The sequence below is a fragment of the Rhagoletis zephyria genome, unplaced genomic scaffold, assembly GCF_001687245.7.
Source record: "Rhagoletis zephyria isolate East Lansing unplaced genomic scaffold, Rhagoletis_zephyria_1.1 Rzeph_scaffold_00696, whole genome shotgun sequence".
Taxonomy (NCBI): domain Eukaryota; kingdom Metazoa; phylum Arthropoda; class Insecta; order Diptera; family Tephritidae; genus Rhagoletis; species Rhagoletis zephyria.
Window position 1 is genome coordinate 189,818 of NW_016157780.1, and position 9,642 is coordinate 199,459.

Consider the following 9,642-nt stretch of genomic DNA (forward strand, 5'->3'; position numbering starts at 1 on the left):
GCATACAGATCTAAGAGCGGAATGTTAAACTCTTCCCAACTTTATTCACAGTGGTGCGCTTTGCGGTTTTGGCGATATTTTTTCAGCTGTCCAATTTACGAACGACACTAAAATAATGGAAAATATTTGGTGGTAGTCTTATGGTTGGCAAATTATTTGGTGAGCTTAGAGAAGCAAACATTTTTTTTTATATGAGACATCCTAATATGTACCAACATATCAGGTCGGGTCGGTTCCCATACAATAGAAAAAAGTTTCTAGTTTAGACTGGTAGAAATTTTGTAAATTAAGTCTATTGATCGATGGCGGATATTTTACTTGACAGGATGTTAAAATGATATTAAAGATATACCAAATATGAAAATATTTAAAATAAACGGATTGCTAATAAAACTGTTATATAGAAGCCCAAAATAGTTTGGCTATATATTTCGGATTTTCACAGGTGTGGCTAGTGATAGAACCATATGAGTACCATGTACAGAATATCGATATTTTTCATGAGTACTGAGTAGTATCGAGAATTCGATACTTTTTAACAAGTACTGAGTAAGTATCGCGATTACCAAAAAGTATCGACATGTTAAGAACTTTTTAAGTAAAACAAAATAAAAAAAATCATATAAAAATTTAGCATTTTCAATAATGTTGAAAAATCTTTAAAAATTACCCAATAAACATTGTGGCCAATGTTAAAATATTATTTTAGATATCGCGAAAATAACATAATGCTAATTTACTTCAATACTGTCATAACTCAAAAAACCTAAAATTCGAGGAAAATTTGATTTAAGGTTTGGAATTAAGAAATATTAATACATATTTTGTTCTAGTCAGCTACTGGTAATCGGTACAACTATGAAATTTTAACATACCATAGAAGGTGTAGCGCTCAATTCAACAGTGGGCTTGATTAAAAATTCTTAACGACAACCAATCTCTTTCCTCATCTTCGATAATGAATGGTGGAAGAGGGCGCACATTGAGCTTCAAGCAGTTTTATATATAAAAATGGTTTTTATATATAAAAATGGTGCTCAATTCAGAGTATTTGGAGGTTAAAAAATCGTAAAAACAAAAATCGCGGTAGATCTTTTTTTGAGCTATTGTTTAACTAAGATTTTAAGTATTTTAGTCGAGGTTGTCTGCCTTCAATGGGGTTTAAATGGAAAAATGCATTCAAAATTTTGACTACACTCTATTTACTGACAACAGAAGCAGTGTTGCATTGAATGTAGCGACGATCAGCGGGTGCTTTCATCATATGAGCGATCATATAAAACTTTCAGAAAGTTTTAAAAAGTGGTGCTTTTGGTTAGACATTTTGCTTGTTCCTGCTTTAAAGTTGCACACATACATACCCTGCGGGAATTTCAAAAACTTACTGACTTACCACTTTGAGTCAATTCAGTTAGTTCTATCAGAGCATAAAAAAGGCTTACTTGAAAAGATAATTTTATTCGAATACTATCCTTTATAACCATACAACTTTAGAAAAGCTTCTGCCTAAAATATTTCCATCGCCTAATCCAAACCACTTCCAATTATATTGAAATACATCAACTTTAAAGAAAAACTCTGATGACTACAAAACCTCCAGCTGAAAGATCAAATGCGCGATATGAATGCATAATTTCATTAAAATTATACTTGCAGCCATATTTTTCAAAGGACGAATTGCGAAGATGAACAGGGTGCGTTGAAATAACAGGTGCGCCACCTGTGCGCACAACAGGCTTCAAGAGAACAATACCGACTCAAGCGTTTATTCTAGCACATACATACATATGCACGGAGTTGGTGGTGCAAAGAAAAGATGAACGGAAGAAAAGTAACATCTAAACGGCAATTACATAAAGTCAACAACCCCGACAAAGTGCTATGAATACCAGCTAAAGGTCAGAAGTCACGGCAAACAGGGATGAAAGCAAACGCGAAGCCAAGAAGACGCAACACACAGGTGTCAAAAACGGCCGCGTCACCAGCGACGACGAAACGTCAAGGAGCCTAGGGAATGGGGTGGCCGAAGCAGGCAAGCGTGAAGCAACGAATGAAAAGCATGAAAAGAAGCAACAGGGTGGAATCACAGCCACGTGACGTCGCGGTGATGATCAGCGGAATTTACATACATATGTACACAGACTGGTGGTAATTTGAAAGGAATTTGAGCGCATGAAATATATTTGAATATTTAATTGTGTTGTAGGGTGATTTTTATTTACATATAAACCGTCCAACGAAACTACAAATTGACCGTTAGTAGGTCTGCATTTTCTTGTACGACACACATCTTTTCCAGGGTGGACGCATCTTAAACAGGAAGCCGTTAAAGAGGGTTGCTTCCGCTGCAACAGTAATGTATTCCTTTGCCGATCTTCTGTGCGTGTACAACGACTGTCTTAGCTCTTATGTGGGTGTGGCACTTGTCGCAAAGCCGTGCTCATTATCTTGGTCCCCTAATTAGAAACATTTAGCGTCTAAACCATCTTGGTATTCCTGCAGGACTCCGTGCTTTCTTGTAACGTCTTTTGCGAAACTAACCGAGGACGAATTTCCTTTCGTGCAACGAAGCGTAGTGGTTTTGCTTTTGGCTGGTTTGTAACGGTCGCAGAGAGTACTTTCGATGTGCACATATAAATCCTAAAAAAAAAAAACTTGACAATAGAAAGAATGGGGTTCCACGAAATTTTTATGATCGCAGCGTTATCAGATTAGCAGGATAAAAAGTAGGCTATTCGATTTCCAAAAACAAATTTTTGTGACTGGTTCTATTCCGTAACAAATTCCTTCCGGGCGGATAGTCTACTAGATCCAGAATTTTTACTTCCAGATGAATGTCAGGGTCACTATTGAGGCCGAAGCCGTGCGGGAGGTATGCGGATAGCTGATTTGGAGCATGTTTACAAAGATGGAAACGGAACTTTAAACTAACAAATCGTATAAGACGCAAGTTTTAACGGTGGAGCTATAGAGAAGTACTTGGATAAATGGACTATCCAAGTACTATATATATTGACAACCAGGCTGCGTTAAAGAACAATACACCGATACACTTGCAATGAGTTCCGGGTTACACTGGCGTCACTGGCAATGAGGAGGTCGGCAGACACGCCTAGAAGGGCGTTCTCCCGGAGATCGTAACAACCACGAAAAAAGGTGAGATTACAAGAAGTTGTTCAAGCTTACCAAAAGGACTGCGATATTGTTGTTTTTATGGTGAAGCTATTGATCGGCAGCCGCTGCGCCTGAGTGTTTAGAGGTGTGTATTACCACTCCGTGGTCCGTAGGCCAGAGTCCGAGTTCAAGTATTCGCCTCGAACCACCAACATTTCTTCTAATAAGCCATAGGCCTCAAGCTGCTTCTTCTTCTACGCCTTTAATCCTAAGATGGACATAGCCCAACCACTATGCTTGCTTGCTATCTGGCTCGGTTTCTGGCGCTGTGATGTCCTCCAAGCTTAACCCGAGTTGCGTAGTTTACCAGGGGGGCAGCCTCTGGCGATTAAAGGGTTCCATTGCATGGCCTTCTTTGCAATACTGCCGTTTTCATTCCGCAGGGTGTGCCCTATCCACTACCATTTCTGTTTCCGGATCCAGATGTTCACGGGACTCCAAGTTAGCTTTTCTAAGCAACTCCAAAATTAGGCCAAAATATTTGGAGTATTATGACATGAAGCGATTTTACAGGCAGTTTTATAGACAAGTAATTTAAAAAAAAATGTTGGCTGCATGCCCAACGTCGTTGAATTGTCGGCAATTGTTGCTTGCAACTAAAAGCTGCCTGCAAAATCGCCTAATGTAAACACCATGTAAGACTTCGTCGGTGCTATCCTCAGTTCGGGGACTGTCATGACACCACAAGCCTGCGCTACGATATTCAGAACTTTGGTTTTATTAAAGTTGATGATTAGTCCTTAGCACCTCTGTGTAGCGCGTTGCCCATTTTAGACAGATCAGAAAGACAAACCCTTCGAATATGAGCTTGCGGGTCTAAATTACCATCTTTCCATCCCTTCCCACTGATCGCCTCCTTTGTCAGCTGTTTAACTAGTATAACCGCTTAAACTGCTAATAAGCCCTTATGGAAACCAAAGTTCGAGTAAAGGATCTTTCTTTTGGTTTTCCTGCCTTTGCAAAGCTTTGGTAGAAAGACTAATCGCCACTATTTCCATATATCAGGAAACACAGCTTCGCCATCGTGGTATGTTTGAGCATTCGGTTTTCAAATTTTCAGTCTTTAACGCCATTTACGGAATCAATAACCTCTTCTGCAGTAATAAATGTTGAGAAGTTCTTCTTCTTATTTCTGTGGAATTTAGGTGTATTGTGCCCACACACAGCATTCTGAACATTTCCTGCGTATTGTGTTCAACTTAATCTGAGGTGTTCGATACTAAACGAGGTTTCTTTAATCCGATGCGGGAAAAGAGTATTTGTCTGATTTGCCTTTCCAAAGCTGGCTACGCAGGCAAAGGGAGTAGGCTTGGAGCTGAGCGAGTACAAGACGAACGATCTCCTGTCATCAAGTAAACTTTAAGCTTAAAATTCAACAGGGAATGCCTGTTCTTAATTGATACGTAAAGTTCTTTTTCGTCGTACCTGAAATAACAAACTCCATAGGCCTTCTATTGTACCCGTCCCAGTGCACGGCGTAGAAGGATGGAGGTAACATTCGCAGAGACGGTCTTCGGAGTATTGGTTAGGAAGATTTTAATTAAACTACAGCGGCTCCGTTGACCTGATCACGTCGTACGAAAGGCAAGAACGGTTCTAGCCCAAAAAGTATTCGAGGCGATTGCGATAACCGCTAGTGGTAGCAGAGGAAAAATGAGGTCTCTTCTGCGATGGAAATACAAAGTGGAAAAGGCTTTGGCTTCACTTGGCCCTAACAATAAGTATTTTATTTAAACGCTGCCAAAATCGCTTTGGCGAAGAAGAAGAAGGCGATAAGAAGTCGAAATAGATAGATGGTTCATACGAATAAAATGCATAGCCTACGAGGACTTTGCTTTTAAGAAATTATAAAGTATAGTTTTTGTGCATCTAGCCAAGGATCTGCCAAAGGCGTTCTATTTAGTCGGGGTATCGATGCTATATAGTTATATTATGGACTAGAGATGCCAGATTGAAATAAAAAAATAGATTTTTGAGTCAATTCGAATCGAAATAATAATCGATGCAGCAAGGAATGGTAAAAAAATAAATCCATCCAGATATTTTGTTATATAACGTCTCTTACTTAATTTTTATTAAGAAACAAAACAAAACAGCGATATGACTAGAGGTGGGCCCGGGATATCGAGGCTCGCGGGACCCACTGTACCGATTTCAAAAATTTTTCATTTAAAAATTTGATGGAAAACTGCATACGCACTCAAATTTTTTCTAAAAAGAGTAATTAAGGATTGAATTTTTTTTATGAAAATTTACATAAAGTTTGGAACTTGAATTTTTTAATTTTATATGTAGTTATTTTCAACAGATTTCCCTGAGAAGCCCTGTAGTCGGAGGAGAGGGATAGGCAGGTCATTAAATTCTTTGGTCTTTGCTCTCTCAAGTTATTTTTTTTTGTACCAGCCTCAAATTCAAATTTCTTTACAATTTTATAGATTTTCTGGGACAAATCGCAGCTCAATATGCATCAATTGAGGAAAAATCAAATGTCGATTTTCGAATTTTTTAATTCGATTCACGGATCGAATCGGAACTAAAAAAAAATCGAAAATCGAATCGGAAGGGCTCAATTAATCGATCTTCGATTTAATTGATTTAAAAGCGGCATCTCTACCATAAACATAAATAAATACCCACCTTACTTCGGTAGTTTGATGAAGACAACCAGGTTGTAACCCTATTTAGAATTACATATTTGACAGCTACACATTTTCCAACATTTCCACACCTTACTAGCCTCTTAAAAAATTGCATTGCCAGGTGTAAATTGTTTTCTAATTAAAAATCCTACTGCTCTATGTGATTTTAAGAATTCAGGGGCACAAATTGCCCAAACGGATATTAAAAATCGTAAACAATCAAGTAAATACACTATGTACATATGTATGTATGTAGTAAGTATAGAGGAAATTGGATTTTTATATTTCATATTTTTTGATCGCAATTTACTTACGCTAGGTAATAAGGCACACAACTATTTCTCTGTTTTGTTGGTATTCACCCCCTTCGTGAGCCAAGTGGAAAATATTGCTGCAAGTACCTATGTATTGCCTGCCGATCGCTACTCCTGGAAATGGTCAATGCAATTATTGTGGTATATACAGGTATATACACACCTTTGTAGACATACATACATACATATGTAGATATGTACAATAGTAAGTACATAAATGTAAGTAGCTATTATACGCTCATTGGCATCCTGTTTCACGCTAGACTTAACAACAGGATGCAATGAGCAACAGGATTGACTTAATGGTTCGATGACTATACATACATATATGTATGTACATATCTACAATTGTACATATTCATTTGCACGCTTTTTGTGTGTCTAGATTGTCTGGCCTGGCTGTAAAACAAGCCATTACAAAGTCGCTGGATCTGATTGGTTTTGCATTTGGAAAGGGGAAACCCACAAAGCAATCAGTAAAGAAACAACACTACAATGCGATAGGAAGGAGGCAAAACCTGTGGAATATGTGTATGACGTGAAAAGGTTGTTGGCTGAAAGAGGGTTCCATATTGAAGGCATACAAATGATATTCATACATACTATGTATGTGAGCCCGTTTTCATCAACAATAAAACACCTGTTGTTTCGAAAGAGAGTACAGTACCATCTTACTCATTAGAGCCCTAGCAAAACTGAGGATTCGATTAAAAAAATATACATGAAAAATATATAATACTTTGAGGTACAATTAGTAGTTATCGCTCCCTTTCGATGCTAAAAATCTCTTTCTGACATACAAGGTGTTACAAATTGTCTCTTCTTTCCCGGCTTGTTTACACTTCACCAATGCTCCGGTTTATCCACCGCTAGTCTCAAAGCACTTCAAAGATCTATGGAATTCATTGAGAGACTTTGCATTGTCCATGTGTGAGTCTATAGATTTTAGCGCTGCGTGACTGTCGGAGGATACTAAGACTTCTTTCTCTCGGAAGGTCTTTAAGCGAGCCTCTGTGCTGCGCTTGATAAACACGGCAGTGATCGGGAAATCGAATAGATGCGTCTAGTATCAGTTAAAGTGCTAAAATTACTTCTACGACTCACCCGCAAAGTTTGGAGTCCTCTGTATAAAAGCTCCTTTGTACTTACACTAGTTTGACCCAAATTGAGGTACATATATACATATCTACTTTGCCTGAGGCTCTTTATAAACCCAGACAAATTAATTGAGTATTTTAATCTAAGTACAAAGCTTTCTTCGACATTTTTTGCTTGGCGTTCATTTTACAGCAGCAAAAGTCTGAGCTGCTCGACGAGACAAGGTTTGCATTACGGTGGAAGAAGTCCAAGGCAGATATAGAAAGCAAATCTATTCAGCCATAGCAAAGCAAATCGATTTCTGAATTGGTCCGTTCAGTTGCTGAGCAGAGCATTGCGTATGAATTTAGGAACCGCACAGTGATCAGAGAACCTGCGAACAATATTTAATATTAAAGTCACGCCCGGCCGTCATAGTCTGAATGAGCCGGAAAAGGGGTAATACATACATGTTGTATGAGCGCTCGCATGCCCGACGACTGGGATTTAAGTGTGCTCTGCCCAATCTCCAAGAAAGGCGGTCTCGCCATTCGCGCCATCTACCGCAGGATCAGCCTGCTAAGCATAAGTTACAAGGTCGTATCAAGCATGTTGTGTGAAAGACTGAGACCCACCGTCAACGAGCTGTTTGTCTTAACAGTGTGGCTTTAGAACTGGTAAATCCACCATATACCATGTATTCACTATAAGTCAAATCTTGGAAAAGACTCTCGAAAAGAGGATCGACACTCACCATCTATTTGTCGACATCAAGAAAAGAAGTTGCCGCCATGTCTGAAATTGGTATCCCCCCGAAACTAATACGGCTGTGTAAAATAACGTTGAGCAATACCACCAGCTCCGTCATAATTGGGATGAATCTTCCCGAGGCGTTTGATACCAGACGAGGTATCAGACAGGGTGATTACTTGAATCTGATGTTGGAGAAGATCAAAAGAGCCGCACAATTGCTGGCGTGAGCCGATTACATCGACGTTATCGGCAAAAGCAAGGGCTACGTCTGTTCTGCCTTCGCGGAATTAGATAGGGAACCAAAGCGAAAGGGTCCGGTGGTGAACGAGGATAAAACGAAGTATCTCCTGTCATCACGCAAACAGTCAGAGCATAAGCGTCTTGGCACCCTTGTCACTGGGGACAATTATAAGTTGGAACAAGTAGGCGACTTCGTTCATTTAGCAACCAGCGGGTCGCGATGCTGGTAACAGGAGCAACGCCTCCCTACCCTGAAAACACCAGGTGTAGAAGGCGGTTACAGCGCTAATAAGGAAGAAGAAGTATGAGTGCAAACCCGAAAGAGGACCGAAGGCTTGCCGACATTCGCTTTGTCACTACTTTCTTGAGTAACTGAGTCCAGCTCATGCTAGTATCTGCTCCAATGTAAAGAATCTCTATAACGACTTTTATCGAAATAGGATCACGGAGGTCTTTGTATGCCTGCGTCCAGCCTAATCTAGCTGTACTTTAAATGTCTTGAAACATTTTTTGCTGTTTTCATGTAACTCTTAACAAAAAATACCAGGTAAACCTAACTCAATGCTAAATTCCATTAGAGGTATAAAATTTCAAGATGCGACACCTTCTTACTTACAAAAGCACAGAACTTCAACAAAAGAAGCCACCGGCTCGAAGCTTATGCGCGCAAGCCTTTGCTTACCACACAATTTATGACAATAACAATCGCTGACAATTTGTTGTTGCTGATAATGGCTGGGCGAGCCAAAAAATTGAAAGCTAAAAATAAGCATAAACAAAACCACGTTCCCAGCGCAATCAGCCAGTATGAATACTACATACGTACGAGAAGTGCGACAAACGATCGATGACAGGCAGCGCCTGACACCTGATCGCCGAAGCTTTTATGAGCGACCCAGAGCCGACTAAGCTTTGATACTCAAAAGGTGCTCAGGCGCGCAATTGTGCGCGCACAATCAGGTTACCAGCCTTCGTTGATTTGGTTAATGCTTTGTTGTTGTCACTCTTCTTTTTTTTATCTTAACTATGTATGTACATACGTCAGACTTTTATTTTTATGATTTCTGAGGAAACAAAACCCTTTCGCGGCTACGCGTTCAACACAATCGCAAACTGGAATCTTTGGTTTAGGCTTTTAGCCTGGCTTTTTGTTTGGCCTTCTTAGCGTTGTGGCAGTATCTTCGGCGCATTTCTTTAAGCGCGTAGTTTACCACTTGCTTACGCCTGTATAAATGTATAATATTTTTAAAGCAAATTCCTACACTCTCTTACAATGGACTTCAACTATGCGACGCTGGTGTTTTGTTTCGTTGCTTAGCCTTTGTGAAGAGTGAAGAAACTTTGTGAAAAGGCGGCGAAGACCGTTAGGAAGGCAATTCCAGTGTGGGCACATTTTAAAGCCAAAACAACAGTTAGGTTACTTGGTATGTAAATGAGATATTCCG